Source organism: Panthera uncia, chromosome A2 (assembly GCF_023721935.1).
Source record: "Panthera uncia isolate 11264 chromosome A2, Puncia_PCG_1.0, whole genome shotgun sequence".
Classification (NCBI taxonomy): Eukaryota; Metazoa; Chordata; class Mammalia; order Carnivora; family Felidae; genus Panthera; species Panthera uncia.
Window position 1 is genome coordinate 76,136,139 of NC_064816.1, and position 22,904 is coordinate 76,159,042.

General features: G+C 36.7%; 2 protein-coding genes and 1 pseudogene across 3 annotated transcripts in view; 1 reads left to right on the forward strand and 2 right to left on the reverse strand.

The window, feature by feature from the left end:
* The window catches only part of KMT2E (lysine methyltransferase 2E (inactive)), a 99,464-nt gene extending 76,598 nt beyond the window's left edge, over positions 1-22,866 (reverse strand). For both annotated transcript variants that reach the window (XM_049642809.1, XM_049642810.1), the window contains exon 1: positions 22,532-22,866. The gene's annotated coding sequence lies outside the window, so the exon portion shown is untranslated. The remainder of the gene's footprint in view (positions 1-22,531) is intronic.
* Positions 1-22,904, forward strand: part of SRPK2 (SRSF protein kinase 2) — a 389,837-nt gene that overhangs the window by 332,046 nt on the left and 34,887 nt on the right. The window lies entirely within an intron of this gene.
* LOC125931201 (uncharacterized) lies at positions 17,083-17,148 on the reverse strand (annotated as a pseudogene).

The window sequence follows — 22,904 nt, forward strand, 5'->3', positions numbered from 1 at the left end:
GAACCTATGGTGTAGGTAGCCTTATTATCCCCATTTTACAGAGAAGATAGATTAAACTTGTCCAAAGTTCCATAGCTAATAAATCACAGACTCAATAATTGAACCCTAGGGGCACCTAGGTGGCTCAGTCAATTAAGCGTCCGACTCTAGATCTCAGTTCAGGTCACAATTCAGGGTCATGGAATTGAGCTCTGTATCTGGCTCTGTGCTGACACTGTGGAGACTGCCTGGGATTCTCTCTCTTCCTCTCTGCCCTTCCTCTGCTCAAGTGCTCGCACTCTCTCTCAAAATAAACAAACATTTTGGGGGAAAAAAAACAATTTGAATCCTAACAGTCTGATTCCAGCACCTACCCATTAGTTTGTGTGAAATTAAAATTTGCTAGATAATTGGTAATCTACAATTTACAGGTAAGAGGAAAATACTGACAACTGCCTTGCTCAAAAAGAGAAGAAATTAGATAAATACATAAATGTCTCATTTATCTGGATGCCATTTATTCTAGCACACTTAAAGAATAATGAAACCCACTTTGCTCCTCCCCCAAACCTGATCTACTTAATTCACATCCATTCCACAAAAATGCATTAGAACACTACAGAAGTAGAGAAGAATGGGCTCAAAGTCTAAAATTTGGGTTTAAAATACTTCAGGGATGATGCAAAGCACATAATCAAAGAATATTCAAACTCTATTATTTTCAGTACATGATTCACCAGTACACTTCACTAATACACTGAAGTTAAAGGAAACATGCTCCAAATCTGAGATTACTAATTTGTATAAGGATATTCAATTCCATATACAAAACGATTTGTTAAGCACAGACCACGTATTTAATCAGTTAAATTTTAACTTGAGTCTCTCTTTAATGACCATTTGGTTCCTAAAAACAAAGAATTACACCAACCTATATTATAATACTTTTATAGCAAATAAAATCTCTATTTAGAAAAATCTGTATTCTTGTAGTCAGAGTCAGTTCATGGAAATGCTTGAAAAATGGAAACCTATATTTCGAGAAGTGTATTTTCTGGTTCTGTAAGAGTTTCATGGAGTTTCACTGGATCCTGTTGAGTACAACAATTCCAACCAACTGTTACAACTAAATTCAGTATCAAAGTAACAGTGCTTCAGATTTCACATTCTGCCACTTAACTAATAATGGTTACTTATTCTCTTGAAGCCTTAGCTCCTCATCTGTAAAAAAGAATAATCACAGAACATGTTTTCCTGAATTGTTTCAAGGAATTGTGTGTGGCACTCAGTTAGTGTTAGCTATGGTGACCAGATAAAAAGTCCCTAAAAGATCAGTACTGGAGAACAGCTCTCAACTATATACTTGTACAATTCAAGTAATTTAAGAATTTTTGATGGGGGGGAGCTTGGGTGGCTCAGTTGGTTAAACATGTCCAACGCTTGATCTTGGCTCAGGTCATGATCTCACAGGTTGGTGAGACTGAACCCCCCCATTGGGTTCTGTGCTGACAGTACAGAGCCTGCTTGGGATTCTCTCCCTCTCTCTCTGCCCCTCCCCTGCTCATGCTCTCCCTCTTTTTCTCTCAAAAATAAATAAACTTTAATAATAAAAAAATAAAAAAAAAAGAATTTCTGGGGCGCCTGGGTGGCTCAGTCGGTTAAGCGTCTGACTTCACCTCAGGTCATGATTTCGCGGTCCATGGGTTCAAGCCCCGCGTTGGGCTCTGTGCTGACAGCTCAGAGCCTGGAGCCTGTTTCAGATTCTGTGTCTCCCTTTCTCTGACCCTCCCCTGTTCATGCTCTCTCTGTGTCTCAAAAATAAATAAATGTTAAAAAAAATTTTTTTTAAAAGAATTTCTGATCTGGGTGCCTGCCTGGCTCAGTCAGTGAAACATGAGACTCTTAATCTCACACTTTGAGCTCCAGATTGGAGGAAGAGTTTACTAGAAAAAAAATAAAAAATAAAATGCACTTTTGTCATGCACTGTAGGTGCTCAATAAATACGATCTGAATGAAAAAAAAAAATAGAATCTATGATCTTTTCCAAAATCCATTCTTGCCAAGAAAGGTTGAGAGGATACTTCTGTATTGGACTTCAATTTCAGAGAATCTGATAGAAGTAGTTTCACTTAAAAAAAAACAAAAAAACAACAAACCTCTTTATTATAAACTCCAAACACAGTTTCAATTATTTTCTTAAACTAAAAATCTGTGTGCACAGTAATGGTGAAAATCAATAGGTAAGCTGGACCTGAAATTCTTTTTACAGAATTTTTGTCACAACAGAAATTGGCTCTGAATAAAAGACTTTAACAAATCAATGGCAATCCTTGTGATATTATCCAATGAGCACCACCTCATCCCTTCAGGGTCAAGATTAAGGTACCTTCCCAAATCTGCCAGTATTTTTTGGAACTTCATACTGGCTTACAACTCAGTTTACATTATCTTTTAGCTCACTAGTAATGTGACATTGGAATCAAAGTATTAAAGTGTCAAGAATAACCTTTTTAAAAAAATACACGAAGACAGAGTGAACCCCAATGTAAACTATACACTTTGGATGATAATGATATTTCTTTTCTGTTTTTTTAATAAGTTCATTTATTTATTTTGAGAGAGAGAGAGAGAGAGCATGAATCAGGGAGAGGTAGAGAGAGAATCCCAAGCAGGCTCCGCACTGCCAGTGCAGAGCCCAATGCAGGGGCTCGAACCATTGAATCATAAGATCATGACCTGAGCGGAAGAGTCAGATGTTTAACTAACAGAGTCACTCAGGTGCCCGGATAATGATGTTTCAATGCTGGTTCATTGAATGTTATAAATGTACCATAATAATGAGAAACACTGATGATGATGAAGGTTGTGCTTGTGTGGGGAGGAGGCATGTGGGAAATCTATACATTCCTTTCATCTTTGAAGTGAACCTGAAATTTCTCTAAAAGATGAAGTCCATTAAATTTAAAAATACATGTATGAATATAGTGAATTGTCTGGCATTATATAATGGGATAACTTTCCTTCTACCAGGGTTTTGGGAAAACTTTTAAACATCAATTCTGCAACCAACGGAAGTATTGGTACATTCAATCTCCTTTACCATGCCAAAGCATCCACAAGTTAAAAGAATTAAGTTCAATACTATCAGTTTTTTAATGCCCCACGCATTTTTGAATAGTTATTTGTAATTCCCTGAAGTGTTAGAGATCACCAAACTACAGTATAAAATCTAGTAAAATGTGGCTTTTTTAAACTTTCCTTATTTTGAGAGAGAGAGAAAAAGTGTGAGTGGAGTAGGGGCAGAGAGACAGAGACAGAGACAGACAGACAGACAGAGAGAGAGAGAGAGAGAGAGAGAGAGAGAGAGAATCCCAAGCAGGCTCTACACTGTCAGCGCAGAGCCCAATGTGGGGCTCGAACCCATGAACCCCAAGATCATAACGTCAGCTGAAGTCAAACATTTAACTAACCAAGCCACGGGTGCTCCAAGTGTGGTGTTTTAAAATAGCAATTCAGGGGGTGCCTCGATGGCTCAATTGGTGAAGCGTCCAACTCTTGATTTCAGCTCAGGTCATGATTTCAATGGTTTGTGGGACTGAGCCTGCTTGAGATTCTCTCTCTCTGCCCCTCCCCTGGCTCTCTCTCTCTCTCAAAATAAATAAAAAGTTAAAAAAAAAAAAAAGGTATGTGGTTTGCAAATTAAAAAAATAAATAAAATAGCAATTCAGTGACAATAGAGTTGACAGGGTAGACTAGAGTCTCTGGGCATAAACACAAAATTTCTGTTTCCTATACATACAAACCTATTCTTAGAATGAGGTTAGTCTTTATTCACATCTGAGAATAGAATAAAAGCAACTTCCTTCTAAAATAGTTACCTATTTCCACTTTCTATTTGCCATATGGCCCACAACTACGTACCTTAGAATATACTGCTCAATATACAAGCACAGAAGACAAAGAATCTTCAAACCTAATAATCACATCTTCCTAAATTCCTCAAAAGCTTACTTTTAAGTACAAAAGCAGTAATATCACATGTGTGAATGTAAAATATCACGTGTGAAGCATAATACCTGTAAAGCGTAATACCACATACTTCATGGATTCTAAAACTTCCTTCTGTTAAAAAAAAAAATTGCTATCTACATTAGTAATTTTTAAACTGTGCTCCCAGTAGTCCTCAATGTAGTTGAGGAGTGAGATATTAGGAGAAAACAGAATCAGGGAAGTTCACAAAAGACAATGAAAGACAACATGTTCTACAAATTTAAAAGTTAAACTCAGAAGCTGCCTGTTTTGTTTGTTTGTTTGTTTGTTTTTAAGTTTTACTTTTGAGAGAGCAAGAGCAACCAGGGTAGGGACACAGAGAAAGAAAGAGGATCCAAAGCAGGCTCCGGGCTGACAGCAGACAGCCTGATGCAGGCCTCAAACCCACAAAGCATGAGATCATGACCTGAGCCAAAGTCGGACACTTAACTGACTGAGTCACCCAGGTGTCCCTGAAGTGGCATGTTCTATGTGGTAGCTACCAAATGGGAAAATGACATTAAATGGAACACTACTTAGCAATATAAAGGAATTATTTTATTCAAATGTTTACATATTTTGAAAGGAACTATTTTTTTTATTAAAATGTTTACTTATTTTGAGAGATAGAGAGAGAGAGAGCGCAAGCAGGGGAGGGTCAGAGAGAGAAGGAGAAAGAGAATCCCAAGCAAGCTCCATACTTATCATGGAGCCCAACGTAGGGCTCAATCTCATGACACTGAGATCATGATGTGAGCCGAAAGCAAGAGTCAGATGCTTAACTGACTGAACCACCCAGGCACCCCTAAAGAACTACTGATAGATGCAACAACTCCAATGAATATTAAGGACATTATGTTGAGTGAAATAAAAAATCCAATTCCAAAAAGATCACATACTGTATAATTACATTTATGTAAGAGTCTTGAATGACATATTATAGAAATAGAGAACAGATCAGTGTGTTTGTAAGGTCCAGGGAACCTTGTGGAGATGGAAATGCTCTATATCTTAACTCTGGTAGTAGATACAGGAACCTTACAAATGTAATAAAAATACAGAAAACTAAACACACACACACACACACACAGGAGTAGAATTAGGGAAAGCTGGACAAAATGGATAGATTGTATCAATGTCAATATTCTGGTTTTGACACTGTACTACAGTTTTACAAGACGTTACAATTAAGGGAAACTGGATAAAGGAAAAAGAATTTCTCTGTATTATTTCTTAGAAATGCATGTAAATCTTACTTCAAAACTTAAAATTTAATTTGAAAAAATTACATTAAAATTGTGGCCTTCAAACCTGTTTTTTTGAGTATTGACAGAAATTTTCTTATGAATGAAATCTTTTATTTATTTTTTTTAGAGCGAGTGAAAGGGTGAGCACACGCATGGGAGGGGGGGCAAAGGGAGGAAGAGAAAGAGGTGTGGTGGGGAGAGAGAGACAGACAGACAGAGAATCCTAAGCAGGCTCCATGCTCAGCACGGAACCTGAAGCAGGGCTTGATCCCACGACCCCGGGATCATGACCTGAGCTGAAATCAAGAGTCTGACACTCAACCCACTGAGTCACCCTGGCGCCCCACAAATGAACTCTTAAACCATAATCTAAGCATGTATTTTGATTCCAAAATGAAAATTAGCTTTAATCTACTATGCTTTCTCCGATTGCTGATATCAACTTGAAGTACTGTGTTAAGGAGGCCACAGCCAAATACAACAGAAGGCCTCAAGTAATCAGTAACGTCTGCTAAAAGATATAGTAGGCATTTGTACCTCATATTTGCTATGTCTATAGTTAAAGAGGGTGGCACGGAAATGGCCCTGCCTGAACATCCTCCCACCTACCACATGACAAGCCTAAGGCTTCCTGGAGAATAGTTCAAAAATCACTGGCTAAAAGAAAATACTTACAGACTCATCATGTGACATGAAAAACTTACTTGATTGGTACACTCTATCTGCCTAAAGCAGAAAAGGAAAAATATGCTCCCAAAAAGTAGTGTTAGAGTCTGTTATAATTAAAAAATCAAACAAAAACAACAAAAAACCCTGCATTTATCTTTTAGTCAACCCGTACAGACTATTGGGCTGGTTCATTCTTGCTTTTTCAGCCTTGAAATAAGTATGCCATTAGGTAAGGGCATAATTTTTGACTGAAACAATCAAAGTTGGCAATAATTTTATTCTCTCATTCTTCATTCCAGTCTCAAGTAAAACAACGTCCCCTCCAGAATTAATTATTCTTTCTATCACTATTTTGAATCATTTATTTCAGACTAGAGAACGTGAGTCCTCTCTTCTTCCCCTATCTAAAAACAATGTGCAGCAAAGCTAATTAATAGGATTCAAACAAATCCTTCTGTCTCTACTGTCTACATTTTATTATCTCAGACTTGGGCTGTCAGAATAATTTTCTAAGTGGTCTCTCTCCCTATTCTAACTTGACCTTTAAACCAATTGTTCTCAAACATAAACTCACCAACTGCTACTTTTCATATACCTGGGGGTTAGTAGTTGAAAATTATGGATTCCTAGGCCTTACCCCCAGAGATTCTGATTTAATAGGTCTAAGATGTGGCCTAGATGTCTTATTTTTTAAAAAGGCATTTGCTCCAGCCCTTTATTCTAGAACTGCTTAAACTCTGAACAGATTATACTTCAAAGCCCACAAGACTCCTAGTCTTGCCCTCTTCAAAAAAAGAATAGTAGCTCACAGTAACTCCAATTAAATTCCTAATCTTGACATTATCAGGTTACCTTGCTCCACACTAATATTCCAATATATAAATCCTCTGATTATGCCAGTATTTTTCTATTGCTGGCGTTATCTTTGCTCATTCCCCTTCAAAATTTCTAAAGTAATTTTCCTTTACATATAACCATTCCACCCAACAAAAATCTGATTAAACCTTCAGGGATCATTTAAGTATTAATGCTTCCTTGAAGCATTCTCAACTTCACAACTTAGACTTCTGTGATACAAAACTAGCTTTGAGGTCTCTAGCAGATCAACCTCCTGAGGACTGTTTTCTCAATAAACAAAAATTTAACTAGCTGAACTCAAAAAACTATTTGAGCCATAAAATTTGTCCCATGCTAATCTCTTCCCTTGTTAACCTCCCAAAGAACGCATTACTTGCTTTTTAAAAAAATTTTTTTTCAATGTTTATTTGTGAGAGACAGAGACAGACAGAGCGTGAGTAGGGAAGGGGCAGAGAGAGAGGGAGACACAGAATTCAAAGCAGGCTCCAGGCTCTGAGCTGTCAGCATAGAGCCCGACGCAGGGCTCGAACCCACAAACCGTGAGATCATGACCTGGTCCGAAGTTGGATGCCCAACCGACTGAACCACCCAGGTGCCCCTGTATTACTTAACTTTTTTAAAGTACTGGTTTACATTTCGACCTATTATTTTGAAATAGCTATTAGACATTTAGTTTCCAAAACTGGATCATCTACTTCACCCTACCAAGAAATGAGATATTTATATTTTAGCTCTCAAAGCCTAGAATGTGGTGACAACACCACCTAAATTATTCCTGATTATATCAAATTTTCCTCACCCTAACACATTTAATCCCCTTCTCCCATTTTAGATGAACAGGAACACATCTTAAAACAAAACAAAAAATGTGCCACAGAAGAACATTATTGATTTTCTTCTGAAACTTTATTTTTAATAATTGCTTCTTTCTGTTATTATTTTTAAAATGTGGCTGTCCCTCAAGGCTCAACCCTCCCCATTATTCATCTCCATCAATCTCAGATTTTACCATTCATTCCTGTTTGATTTCCTATTCCCAGCCACCTATAGGATGTGTATCCATTTAAATATCTGCCATCATTGCAAAAATTAAAACTTTCAAACTGAATCTTTTCCACACGCTTTCCACTCCATTTCTTGTCAGTACCCCATTCTCCCAGCTCCCTATTTAATCCTTCTTTTTTCTAGTCTCCTATTATATCTGCTCACCTTGCCTTTTGGGTCTCCTCAGTGTTTCAGATTCATTCTTCCTCAGTTTCCAAGGCCCCCACCATCATCTCCATCATCTGAATAATTTCCAATAATCAACAACCCTTCCAGCGTATCACCATCAAGTTCTGAATTTCTTGTCTCCAAACAATGGAAGAAATCTTGTGTATTTTTAAGCACTTATCCTCCAGATTAGGACTATTCTGTCATTTTAAATGTAATAAACTCAAATTCATCCACTCAACATATTTATTGAGCATATACTATGTTCTGGATACTGCTCTATGTGCTAGGGAATGAGCAGTGAACAAAATTAAGTTAGCCTTAAGCACCCCCCCCTTTTTTTAATGTTTATTTATTTTGAGGGAGAGAGAGAGAGACAGAGTGTGAGCAGGGGAGGGACACAGAGAGAGGGAGGCAGGCTCCAGGCTCCAAGCTTTCAGCATAGAGCACAATGTGGGGCTCAAACTCATGAACTATGAGATCATGACCTGAGCCAAAGTCAGACACTTAACCCACTGAGCCACCCAGGCATCCCTGCCCTTAAAGTCCTTTTATCGAGCTAGGGCAATTAATGTAATCAAAGGTATCTTAGAGTAGTTTTAAATAACTGCCTTTGATAACGATTTGTGTATCCTCATTACTGAGCCAAAAATTATTCCTTTATAAGGATCAATAGAATGGTATGATGATTTTTTTCAAATGATCTGAATTCAAATTCTTGATCAGTCCCTCTTTAGCTTATGTGACCGTCAGTCTCTCTAGGCCTCTCATGAAAAATGGGTAAAATTCTACCTTGCAGAGTTGGTATGTTCGTGCCTTCCCTCTTTAGAATTAAAAGCATGAAGTTCATACTACTCAATCCAATGATAATTTAATCAACCACAGTCATAAAACTGTTGACCACTAAGGCCACTAAAATAGTGAAAAAACAGCTCTACTATTGTAAATACCTGAAAAGATATCTTCTATTCCACATGTTTAAAATATTTACTATAAAAACCTTAAGTCTAAAACAAGAGCACTTTAATTTCTAAGTATTAGCCTATAAATCTGCAAAAGACTAGCAAAATGAATAAGAAAAAATACTTTCCATGTTTAAACCACTTATTTCTGCAGCATTTGCCAGAGTCCTTTTAATCCCAAGACTTACAGAATTCAACGATCAAGTTCTTCCTCTTCATACATTAATGTAAATAGAAAAATAAAAACAAAAAACTAGAAATGAAAGGACAAGTGCATAACAAGTAGAGAGTTGAAGCTTAGGGAAAAAGCATCTTACTCTCAAGAATAAAATACAGAATTAGTAGATCTAAGCCTCCATTAGGAAAATTACTCAGATATACAAACTTCATTAACTTATTATACGTCTTGTTCAAGACGATCTTTTAAAGTAGCTTGTCTTGAACAGGCATATAATCACTGAAAAATTGTACAATAAAGGGAAAAATAAAATGTCAAGAATGAAGTTGGTAGATGCAGGTACTACTACTAACCAGTACATTTGCTGTGAGACAGGCTACATCCACGTTCCCTTTCCAAATTACTTTTAAAGACCTTTCCGTCTTTACAGATAGAAAACATTATGTATACACATAGGTAAAAAAAAATAATAATTAACATGTACTGAGCTGATTGGCCACCCTTATAAAAGTCATTTGTATACAAAGAAATTGCTGTGTGAAGTTGGGGACTGAACTAGAAATACTTTTCTCCAAATCCTTAATGAGCCATTAAATTTAGGAGGCAAGAAGCATAAACTTTAAACTTCCTATAAGTGAACTTACAGGCTATACCAGCAGAATCTCTTTTTAAATCTCCACCATCACTCTAGATTAAATTTAAATGATAAATATTAGTTTCTCAGATATTCTCAAAGTAATTACACAATAAAAGAACTTGTGTCTTTTGGCACAATACTGTGTCCATAAGATCTGCCAGTTTTTACTTGGAATTCAAAAATCAAAAAGTTATTACATTAGTGTATAATTAATAAGTTATTACTAACATACAGCAACCACATTAACAATATACCAAACTATTGCAAGCTAAAGTTTGAAAACCACACAAACTGATCCCAGAGTTATTAGCCAACACAATCAGTTACTTCCCTCAGGAAATATGTGCAAGATCAGCAAGCCAAAATCAGTAGCACCCTAATGCTTTCACATAGAGGGCATTCAACTATTTACTACTGAATGAATCTAGTTTACAATATTAACAGTTAGAAGAGTCCTAAAGAAGAGTAGAATTTAAATCTCACAAGATAATAAAGGTTATTGGATCTTGATACATCAAGGAATCTGTTCAATTCCATGGACATGCGAAATCTGTCATTTCATCTAGGCAGAATCCTACAAACCCAAGTAGACAAAGCACAATCAGACTCTGAAACAGCATTTTAATTCTTTTTCTTTTGTATGTATGTGTGTGCATGGTATGTGTGTGTGTGTGTTGTCTAGCAGTGGGCTTCACTGAGAGTAACTGGAATTGAGGGGAGTATTAGTTTCCTAAGGATGCTGCAACACATGACCACAAACAATTCTAGAGGCCAGAGTCTGAAATCAAGATGTCAGCATGAAAGAGCATTTTTAGATTTCTAAGATACTAAATGGAAAAAAAAAAAAAATGCTCGAGAATACAGTAAGATTCATCTCCTTTTGGACTGAAAAAAAAAATCTGGATTTATATATATATAAAACCGTAACTCAAAATTGGTTAGTTCATCAAAGCCAATTAACCTGGAGAACCATTTAAAAGTTACATATACCTTATAAACACTGAACTTTTTAATTTAAAATATAATTCATCAATATTTTAATGTCAAGCCCAAATGTTCTCTCCGAACATGGCTCTGCTAATTGGAATTTTGGGTTCTCATTATTGTATAAACCCTATCTATAATGCATTGTCTATAATTTTTGGTTTTAGATTATTTCAAGGTAACAAATTACTTAGACACCTGTGAAGCAATGAGAATGCAGATCTCCTTCTAGATTTGGATTTGTATTATTTTAGTTACCTTACCCACACCTAACAACTTTCTTTGACAATTAATGTATCTTTAACAAGTTTTCCAAAGTAATTAACTTAGTTTGCGTCAATTCTCAGGGATGCCTGGGTGGCTCAGTCAGTTAAGGTTCAGACTCTTGATATCAGCTGAGGTCAAGATCTCACGGTTTGTGGAAGTGAGCCTCTGTCAGGCTTCGTGATAAAGGGAGCCTGCCTGGGATTCTCTCTCCTTTCTCTTTGCCCCTCTCTGATTACGCATGCGGGCGCGCTCTCACTCTCTCAAAATAAATAAACTTAAAAAAAAATACAACTCTCTTTTCACATTCATTTATCAATGGTTTAATTATACCTAATAATATAAACACAATACAAGTACAATAGGATTAGCCAATTTGGAAACAAACATATGACTTTTATGAGCACTGAACTCAACAAGTGGAGGCAGCACAAAGGTTACATCATTCAACATTCAATTGGCATTAATATTTTTTAAGTATTTTTTTAATGTTTACTTATCTTTGGGAGAGACAGAGTGCAAGCAAGGGAGAGGGCCAGAGAGAGAGACACACACAGAATTGGAAGCAGGCTCCATGCTCTGAGCTATCAGCACAGAGCCCAATGCAGGGCTGGAACTCATGAACCACAAGACCTGAGCTGAAGTCGGACGTGTAACTGACTGAGCCACCCAGGCACCCCCAGCATTAATATTTTTTAAATGAAGGGTACTTGGGTGGCTCAGTGGGTTACACATCCAACTTTGACTCAGGTCACGATTTCACAGTTTGTGAGTTCGTGCCCCACATCGGGCTCTGTACTGACAGCTCAGAGCCTGAAGCCTGCTTTGGATTCTGTATCTCTCTCTCTGCCTCTTTTTCTCTCAAAAATAAATAAATACATAAATAAAACATTAATTTTTTAAAAAACATATTTTAAATGAAGGTAAGAATTTTCTACTGTATCTATGTAAAACACTTTAGGAAAAATATATAAGCTATAAATAGTGATCACCTCAGCATATAAGAGACACTAGGGATGGTTCTGTTTTTTCAAGAAACAACTACAACACAAACAGCTGGAGAGCCTACTAAGAATTGTACACATATTAACACTGAATTCTCAAAACGACTGTATAAGATAAGCTCTACTGTTACCTCAATTTTGCAGATCAACTAATGCACTAAAAGATAACTAACTTGCCCAGGTCACTAGGCAATACAACCTGGTTTGATTGTAGTTCTAGTATCTACTCTTAAGCCCTGTGCAATATTGCCTCTAAAGAAGTATTGTTTGAGCTCTTTTAATAAGCATATAACACTTGCATGATCTTAAGAATTGGAGGGGATAAATAAGCATGTCCCAGTATGTCACTCCCCAAAGCAAATTTTTCAGCAACTTCCCCATAAAGGCCATAATCTTTTATCATGGCATTCAAGGCTCACTGTAACTTGATCACAATTTGTACTGCTACAATTCCAATCCAAGACTCTTAACCAAATAACTCGTGGGTTCTGGAAACCAACAGATCATCTTGAATTAGGATGTACAGAAACACTAAACATATAGAGTCTGTCACATGACATTGCACAAAGACAAGTATTCCCTCATTCAGAGAACCTAAAAATAGTGGCCTGGCTTCTCAAGAGGGCAGTCAGCATGGTTTCTTGGAAAAGTTTAAAGCATCAAGAATCATGACCTAAATTTCAATCCTTGATCAACCACTATCTAACTATATGACCTAGAGAAAATTATTTAACCTCCCTGGGATTTGGTCTAGTTGTAAAATAAAAGGAAAGAACTAGAACAGTATAAAAATTTCTGAGACTAGTAACTAAAATGCAAATTCATGGCTCCACTAGATGTAATTAAGTAGGTCTGGAATTGGGCCCAAGAATGTTTAATAAGCACTCTACATAAATAACACATGGGGTCCCTGGGCCACAATGAAAAATAGCTCACTAAAAGATCTCACCAATCAATTCTAACTCTGGTTTCTTAACTTCAGTCAATAGGGTACGTCTGGGTAGCTCAGTCAGTTAAGTGTCTGACTCTTGATTTTAGCTCAGGTCATTATTTCATGATTTGTGAGTTCAAGCCTGGCATTTAAGCCTGCTTGGGATTCTCTCTCCCTCTGTCAAAAATAAGTGAATAAACTCTAAGAAAAAAAAACATTTTAACTTTAATAGGGTGCTATTTTACATGTCCAGGATGGGGGTTGTGGCTTAAAAGAAAATCCTGTTTATCATAGGATTTGCTTTTGCACCTTTCACCCTGTACTTTGTTAAGATAATGGGTAAGATTTGGTAGTTTTACAAACTGAACTTTCATTCTCTTAAGACACAGATAGATACAGTTGATTCAAATGAGTTTTAAATTAATTAAGCACCTGCAAAATACTAAGAATCAACTATATCATCTTATTAATCCTCCTTATTTGAAATATGATTACCTTAATTTTCTCCCAAGGAAATTTTTTTTTATGTTTTTATTTTATTCTTCAGAGAGACAGAGTGGGAGTGGGGTAGGGACAGAGAGAGAAGGAGACACAGAATCTGAAGCAGGCTCCAGGCTCTGAGCTGTTGGCACAGAGCCTGACGTGGGGCTCAAACTCACAGACTGTGAGATCATGACCTGAGCCAAAGTTGGACACTTAACTGACGAAGTCACCCATGTGCCCTGAAATTTTAAGTTTTAAAAGATATAATCTCCACTCTACAAGTATTCACAAGTCTCAAATTTTCTTCTCCCATTCTCTCTGAAAATTTCCAATCAAATTAGTAATTTTCATTCACATCAGTAAAATATTCAAATTCATCCAAGTTCACTATGAATATCTTGCTATCACTATACAAAACTGATAAAAGTATCACTATAATGTAATTAAAGTTTGAATCAGTGTTTTTCCTGTTTCTTGTCCCTTTCTTGTCCTTCTGAACTTTTCCAGAATGAGTATTGTATTTATTCCAAAATCACGTACCACTTTGTCCTAAGAGTTATAGATGTTTGAGGCTCTGCTTTGTTAAAGTGTACCATCTCACTAACCTTTTTAAAGAGCAAACTTGGGGACGCCTGGGTGGCTCAGCCGGTTGAGTGTCCAACTTTGGCTCAAGTCATGATCTCAAGGTTCCTGAGTTAGAGCCGTGAATCAGGCTCTGCACTGTCAGCACAGAGCCGCTTGGGATCCTCTGTCCCTCTCTCTCTGGCCCTCCCCGGCTCACGCAGGTGTGCATTCTCTCTTTCAAAAATAAATATTTAAAAAAAAAATAAATAAAACATCAAACTTGCATGTATGTTAAAACAAAAAGAACTTATCTCAATTTCAGAAAAAAAATACTTTTCTTCAAAAGAATTACTTCAAGGATTTTTTTTTTAATGGAGGAAGGGGAGTAACACCATAATTAAAATATGTATTTTCAGTCTTAGAAATCAAAGTGCTAGCATTAGTAGCAAATCATAAACCTAAACATAACTGTAATTCAAAGCTCATTTAGCAATAATTCTAAAAGCTAAATAAGGAATTGGAACGTCATAATTTTTTAAAAATAATTTAACAACCTAAGCACTTATTTTCTATATTCTGAATTTCAAATTAGATCAGCATTCAGAAAGCTATTTTAAACCCACATTTATGTAGAAAACTGTGCAAGAATAATATCTGATACTATCCAAATTATCTATACTTTCCTTCAATTTTTTTCATCTGTTTTTGATTACAAAAGCTATCCATATGTCTCAGAAAAATCAGAAGAGAAAAGAAAACTCCCACAATTCCAATTACTCAGTCACAAATCACTGCTAAGAACTTCGGTGTATATACAGACGCAAAGTAAAAACTTATTTAAGCAAGAATCACCTATAGACACTAAATCTAAGAAAGTATGACAGGGACCAGAATATTTACACAATCTCAAAATATCTTCCCACAAATTACTTAATAAAGGCAAAATGAGAAACAGTAACTATACAATGGAAAAACTACTAAACACCTTAACACATACTGCTTATCTAGTATTCCAGCCAAAAATGCAAAACCTGAATCTAATCATGAAGAAACCTTAGATAAACCCAATTGAGGGGCACTGTATAAATAGCTAGCTTGCCAATGTCATGAAAGACAAAGAGATCGGAGAACTAAATGCAATCCGTGATCCTGAATTGGCGACTGCACCAGAAAAAAAAGTGCTAATCAAGGACATAATTGGGACAACTGATGAAAACGGAATATGGACAACAGACTAGATAAAAAGAATTATATCAATGCCAAACTTCCTAAGTTTAACCACTCTGGTTACCTAAGAAAAGATGCTTGATCTTTAAAAATGCATATTTAAGTATAAGACAGCATCTTATATGCAATCTACTCTAGTTAAGAATTTTTTTTTACATGCATAGAGAGAATAATAAAGCAAAGGTGACAAAATGTTAAAAATCAGGGGATGTGAATAAAGGGTATAAGAAGTTTTGTAGTATTCATGTAACTTCTGTAAGCCTGAAATTACTTTAAAATAAAAAATTAAGGGGCGCCTGGGTGGCTCAGTCGGTTAGGCGTCCGACTTCAGCTCAGGTCACGATCTCATGGTTCTGAGTTCAAGCCGCACATCGGGCTCTGTGCTGACAGATCAGAGCCTGGAGCCTGCTTTAGATTCTGTGTCTCCCTCTCTCTCTGCCCTCCCCTGCTCTCTTGCTCTCAATTAAATTAAATATTAAAGAATTGTTTTAATAAAATAAAAAATTAAACTGGTATTGGGAGTATTCCTCAAAACACATGCATATATTTATATATAATACTTGTATTTTTAAAATTAAAAAGTGGAGGGGGTGCCTGAGTGGCTCAGACAGGTGAGCGTCCAACTTCGGCTCAGGCCGTGCTCTCACAGCTAGTGAGTTCAAGCCTCGCACTGGGCTCTCTGCTGTCAGCACGGAGCCACTTGGGATCCTCTGTCTCCCTCTCTCTGGCCCTCCCCCTTCTCTCTCTCTCTCAAAAATAAACATTAAAAAAAATACATTTAAAATAAATTAAATTAAAAAGTGGAATCATCAATTTGATACTAATTATTTAGTTATAGAGGCCCTCTCGAGTACATTTGAACATCCCTGAAAAAAGGCAATTGTTCCACGATGAATTAGATGTCCGTCTCTTACTCTCCATCCAAGCAAATTCCCCCACACCACAAATACCCACCCTACCACCATCTCCTTAACCAGTCACAGCTAATTAAAGGGCTCAAGATGGAGCACAGTGGCTCACTGACACCTTGCCAATTCCTGTGAGGTCCAACGGTACTTTTCTTCAAAAAAGTTCTCTAAGATTTCCCTATAGTCTTATAACAAATCTTTTACTTAAGCTGGTTGGAGGTGATTTCTGTACCCTGCATCCAAACAAACCCTGAAACAGCAGGCTTTTAAGGAGTAGAAATAAACAGTACAAGGGAAATAGCAGCTACTTAAATTCATCTTTTGTCTGTGCTTGAAAAATATGGTTTTGCTGGGGGCTTAATGGTAAAGATGTAATAAGGCTGTCAATTCAGCCAATTACACAGATTCATTTAAAGAGAAGCAGCAGAAAAGCAAATAATTCAAAAGGAACAATCTTATTTTCTCAAGAAGAGCTACTATGTATCAGACCAACCTCAGACCCCCATCAATTTACAGCTAATGAAGCAGAGTCCCAACCATTCAAATCAGTCACATCAAGAATCTTCCCATCCTTTGCAACATCTTTAAAGAGAAAATGGGTTTTCAAATTCCTGAAACTTGTCTTTCTTTGAATGACATATAAAGCAGGACAAGAGGAATTTAAGAGGTCTCTCTGTGAAATCAAAATTAGAAACTATTATATTTCATTATTAGTCGGTGAAATAAGAAAAAATATTAGGAAAGTGTATCTTTCTCATATACAGTGTCCTAATACATAAAATTTTGAAAAAACAAAACTATTTTCCGAAAACATCCTAAGTGATAATAGTTAATTCTTTTCACCACATTCCTCACTTTTTGCTAAAAACCACTGATACTAGGCTTTACATGATTGTTAGACCAGTAAGACAAATGGGAAAAGATTTAATCTTTAAATTTACTTAACTCAATTAGCAATAATCATGCCTCAGATAAACCTCACTGGCTACAATACTGCCACTGTGCAAAGCTAAAAACTTACTTAACTTAAATAAGTTTAAAATAATTTATGGTAAATTCAGTTAAAAGTCTTTAAATAAAAATTATGTTTTAAATACCTTTTGAAAACAAAAGCCAAAATAGATTTAAAAATTAATAAAAATTTTTCTCGTCTCAAATAAAATGTTACATAATATAATTATGTGAACTTGAACTTTATGTTATGAGTACCACAAACCAAAACTACCTCAATCCCACTGTTCTATTACTTAATTTTATGCCACAGGCTCAGACCTTAAATGCAACCAAGTTAGCTATAACACAGGTGTGATTACTTAATGTTCTTTCTCAATAATAAACTTCAGGACCAAGATGTTTATTCCTTTGGATTAACTCTAAGCAAACATCTAAGAGTTGCTAGAAAATTCTCTGTCTTCTCCAACTGTAAAACTAGAACAAAGAAAGCTGCATAAATCATTTTGTTTCTCAGGTCCTGTCTTAAATCCAAATTTCACATGTGAAACAATTTTAAAATGCAAAAATAAATATTTTAACTAAAAATAATAGACATGGACTTGATTACTCATTGAATTATTACATACTATTTATGCATTAAAAGTCATAATGTCTGTTTTCAATGGCATCTTAATTGAACACATCAAAAAAGAATTCTGACTGACCTGTTGCATTGAAAAGTTCAAGATCCCAAACAGCTCAACTAGTTTTTGTAAATAATCAAATCAGATTTTGCAATAAAGTTGTAAAATTCACCTAACAATATAAAAATAGCTTTCCCAAACTGTCTTAAAAATAAAATTTGATTTATGACCCCTCCGAGGAAAAAAAAACTGATTTCATATTAAGTGAAAATATTTATCAAGTGAAATATAAGACCCACCTATTTTCTTGACTCTCACTTAAGTAAAAAGCATCCTATTTACTAACGGTTAATAAATACTTCTCATATTCTTAAAGATACAAACAACATCTAATTAAGTTAACCTGAGTCATCATCATTTTGACTTTTTATGTAGAACTGATCACAAATGCTCACAATAACAACAAAAAAATTCTTTTGGTTAATTCCTACCTGTCTGTAAAATACTGTTTAATGGCAATAGCAAGATTTTTAGTTAAATATGGTTACTTCAAATTTGGTGCACTAAAAAACTATTTTCAACCATAAATATTGCTCTTCCACATTAAGTTTTTAGGTAATATATACTATCCTTTTAATATTAAAAAAAAATAAGTCTCTTCCCAACATTTGTACATTACAAGAGACAGTAAAAAGTTGTGAGCCACTCCAATTTCAAACCAGCCTAAAAGCTAACATTTATACAGCAGCACCTAAAATAGTATCCTTGTTATTTTGCCAACCAATATAAAAAAAAATTTTACCACAAAATAAAAATAATTCTATAGTCAATATTAACAAGTCTCCCTGAATACAAGTATTAAACGCTTTTCCTAACATGTAACAAAGAAAAGTCCCTGATCACCCTGAATATTTGAGATGTGTTTGCTCAAATGAAAGCTTTAAACTCAAAAAATAATTGAGCACCTACTCTCTATTGTGAATAAATCCTTTGGAGATAAAAGCTAATTACACATTACTAAAATATTTAAAAAAAAAAATAAACAGCATCTTTTGTAAAAATTACATACTAACATTTCTTTAGCAGTTTGTGATAGCTCTTCAAAGTCCTTTTGGTTTTCTCCATTTTAAACACACAATGACAGTACACATTAAAGTCCTAGCAGTAACTTCCAGAAAAGCAGAGCTGTTAGGATTTACATAACACACTTTTAAAAATAAAACCATACGTTTAAGAGTTTGATGCATGAAATGGGTACATTATTCTTAGAAATAAAAAGCCAATTTAAGAAGTTAGACTTTCACTAAGACCACTAAGGTTATGTGTTAAAGGAAGAATTTCTCCTAACTTATTAATTGGCTCTTCCCCTCACTTCCTCATTTTAGATCCAAGAAGTCCTAGAGCTTGCTTTAGTATATACATGGAAAAATTCTCCAGCTGGAAGCTCTAAGACAAACAAGGCAAAATTGTGAGGGAGTTATCAGAAATCTTAAGAGTTGAAGGGAAATACAGGAGCCCTGTAAAGGTTCTAACTTAAACTGAGATCAAAGGGATCCTATAACTTACACTGACAACAAAAGGGAAGTATGATCAAACTACAGTCTCTAAAAATAAAATTTGCTCACCAATTACATTATGATTTTCTACAAATCCACTTAAACAGACAAACACCTAATCCCTCAACTTTAGCTACTCTAAGAACAAAGACTATTTGACTAGTTTTCCCTCAAGAGACCGAATGTTTCAAAACTCACTCAGAAAAAATTACACTTAACCTTTTTAAAAAAAAATTGCGCCTACAATTTCTAATTTAAAACACAGATGGTCAATGGGGTACATACACATTAACAAAAACCAAACACTTATAGCCATGTTATTTATAAAGTAACTATTTAAAAGAGTACAATACATTCAAAAAATATATCAAAAGAAACAAAATACAAAGCAATGAAGCAGGCTAGTATGAAGAAAGCTAATAGAGTCAAGGCAGCTTTTCTTATAATTTCTAACTTGGTATTGTTTATTTGAAGCCAAATAAGTCCAAATGCTTTGTGTGTCTAGAGCTGATCAAGGTCACTATCAAGAAAAAACAATGGGTGTATACAGTGTTCCTTTCCATGGCTACATAAACTAAATTTCCTTAAGAGTATACTGATTTCCTACCATAGATAGCAAGTTTAAAGTACCAACCTTCTGAACCACAGATTGTAACTACGTAGTCCATAAAATAAATGCACAATCCTTACCCAGCAGTTATGGATCTAGACTTATACGATCAGAGCACATACAAATGAGTATTGACCCCAAATCCCTACATAAACTCTCCCACTACCCACCAACATTTCATTTCATACTAAAACATCCCAAAGATTCTAAGTACAGTTGTACACTGTCTTCCATGAAGAAACTAAGGCAGTGATTGCTACAATTATTTTGTACAACAGACAACTAGTTCATATACGAACTTCATGATTCCCTTATTCCGTTGTAAATATTGGAGCAGAATTTACTGTGGAATAAAAGAATCATGAAAGGGTGTGTACCCTCCAACCTTTTCAAGAACTACTAGATTTCAATAACTACTCATCTTTCAGTTATTCCACATCAGAATGGTCATTAAATGCCATTAATGGCCCACTGATATCTCGCTGCTGAGTCCAGGCCAAAAAGATCACCCTTCCACTCCAAAAATAAATTCTAATCATTCCCACTTTTAAAAATATTGTTAAGTAACACCATTCAATTTTCTGCCTCCATCTGTAAGATACTGAAATTAGCATAAAATGGATTCAAGACTCTATATTATGGTATGGCTTTTATTTAGTCTATTAAAACAGACTAAGTTCCACATCCCATAATAGGTAAATGGGTACAGGGCGGGGTATCAAGAACTAAAGCCTTACTTTTTTACTTACATAATTATGATTGCATGCTATAAAACAATTTTAAAAGGCAGCAAAGCATGGAGCTTCGTGAAATATACAAACTTAGAAAATGCATAAAGAATGCTTAAATATATGAGAAACATGGATGCAAAATATAATAGTGAGAAGAACAAGCATCTCCACACCCAGTGAAGTAACAGGTTTAGGCTTGTTTGTACAGCTCCCTAAAAATTAATCTGAAAGAGTACAAAAACCAAAATTCATAAAATTGGTCAAGTGTTGGATGGGAAACATTACACTCTAAATTAAAACATCTACTCACACAAAATGTTGCACTTACACACTTATTCAACATTTAACTTACTTTAGCACAGCGAATAAAAGACACTCGGATTAAACGAGCAGAAACTAATATTTGTCCCAAGTAATTTTTTTTGAATATTTAAGTGCACCTATCCTCACTACTCAAATTTCTAAGGCTACCTGAGTGTTTTTTATTATTTTTTTTGAAAGTGGTGTCATTTCATTTGCCTCTCAGGAAAAACCAACAAAATTAATCAACTAAAACACAGCGTTGTAATTTGCAGTAAAATCAACACATTTTTGTAAACTATTCGGGAAAGAAAAGCAGCACAGTCTTTTCATGTAAACATAATAAGCCTGTAATATGCTGCAGACAAACGCACTGCATGGGGTGTGGAGGACCCGAGCTGATTAGATTACCACAACATCAGCCTGGGGCCGCCATTTTTAGAATCTGTAAAGGACAAAAGAGGGAAATTTCACTTTTTACTTCCCATCTCGGAAAATAAGGGAAAAAACGGGACTATTTTCCAATTAGGTATTGATGTCTCCAGCCTAGAGTTGAATGCACCTCACTTAATTCTCTCCAAGGTCTCCAGAACTCCAACACCTTACGTTATTCACATCTCTAAAAGGGGGGGAAATAGGCAAAAAAAAAAACACAAAAAACAAAAAACAAAAAACAAAAAAAACCAACCCGGGATTTACTCCAAAGCGAACTCTAGCGATTTCTCTTCGACTTTAAATTATCATTCTTAAGACAGACTTTAGCAAGAACGGATCTCTACGGAACTGAGGCCAGTGGAAGAGAGCACTCCGGATTGTTTTTTCTCTCCCCCTCCCCCGTTTAGCACAGTGAGCCGTTTGTTTCTCTTCTGTATCTGCTGCCACAGTGTTTGTGCCAATCCCTTGGTCAAAATAAGCTTTTCTGAAATGTGCCATATTGTGGATTCTAAGCCTCCGGTACAGTAAAGGACGGCGATAATGCAAGAGGAGTGGGGGAGGAGACTGAGAAGGCTGGGTACTGGGGTGACCACCTCAGGGGCGGGTTTACCCTCTCCCGGAGAGGATGAGGAGCTGTCTCGTTCTCCCACAAAGGGAGATAGAGACCCAGAGCGTCCTTTTAACCCCCTTCGTATTTACCTGAAAATTATACCAGAGACTGCCAGCCAAGAAATGGGAGAAGAAAATGGGGCCTATACGGCTTCTGAGCACCTGAACAAGATGCGGTCGAGGAAACGGAGAGCTGGCAGCTCCTGGGACCACTTCGACACAAACCCCGCTAACAGTCACAAGCCTCCCTCCTCACCCAAGCGGCCTTAACCCGCTGCCAATGAGGAGTGCGCCCCCTCCCTAACTCCCACTCTCAAGGGGGTTTAACTGCCAGTTTCCCCTTTCCCCAACCCTAAAACCCGCCATAATGCTCCCTTTCCAGGGACAGGGAAGAGAAAGGATAAATTCGATTCAACCAAGCAACGTCTTGCCCCAGCCCAGACACCTGAGAGTCAGCGTCGACTCCCCCCAACACCCCCCGGAAGGATAAAAATGAGAAAGCCCCCTCCCTCTTGAAACACGCGTCCCTCCACCCCGCAAACCCCAAGAACTCCCAAGGAGACGACAAGCACTGACCTGCGATGTTCACACAACAGACACCCGAACCCCGTTATCTGCTCGACCCCCAAGGAGTCTCTCCACACCTCCGCGAACAGACGACCCCCCGACAGCAGCCACTGCGGACACAGGACCCGGCTCCACACACCCCCTCCCCAAACAGCAGCGCGCAGCCTCTTCACCAGCAATCAAGGAGTAGGGGAGGGGGCACCCAGATAGTCAACAGGAACGCAGAGGCGACCGCAAGGCTGCTCAGAGTGTCTATGCCCCCTCTGTTGCCGCTCCCGAACTCAGGCACGGTCTCCGACTCGGCCCCCTGCGCCCGCTCAGTGTCACTGCCTCTCGCTCTGGGAAAATGGCGGCGACGGCGGCGGCGGCCGCGGCGGCGGCG